Raw genomic sequence first — 460 nt, forward strand, 5'->3', positions numbered from 1 at the left:
CGGGCCTCAGGTGCTCAGAGCTCAGCCCGCCCATCGGTGAGACACTCCGCCTCCTGGCTCTGTGTAAGGAAGACGTTCTCTTCTGATCCAGTTTTCGTACCAAACATCAGAAAACTCTGTAGGCCGGCACGGGCACCGGACACCGGACACCGGACACCGGACACCGGAGTGAGTCTCCCATGGGGGGAAGGGGGTGCGGATGGGGCCTGTTTAGAGTTTGAATCACAATGCTGACTCTAAGGGAGGGACTTCTTGACATCGCCTTTCCTGACCTGTAGGAACATCGGACAAGCACAGAAAATGACAATGCCGACCGAGGGCAGCCTGGGATGAAGATCTAACAGGAACGGCCTCAGAATCCTCAGGAGGGAGGGACGGAGGGAGAGAGGGAGGGAGGGAGGGAGGGAGGGAGGAAGGAAGGAAGGAAGGAAGGAAGGAAGGAAGGAAGGAAGGAAGGAAG

This window comes from Pteropus vampyrus, unplaced genomic scaffold (assembly GCF_000151845.1).
Source record: "Pteropus vampyrus isolate Shadow unplaced genomic scaffold, Pvam_2.0 Scaffold100, whole genome shotgun sequence".
NCBI lineage: Eukaryota > Metazoa > Chordata > Mammalia > Chiroptera > Pteropodidae > Pteropus > Pteropus vampyrus.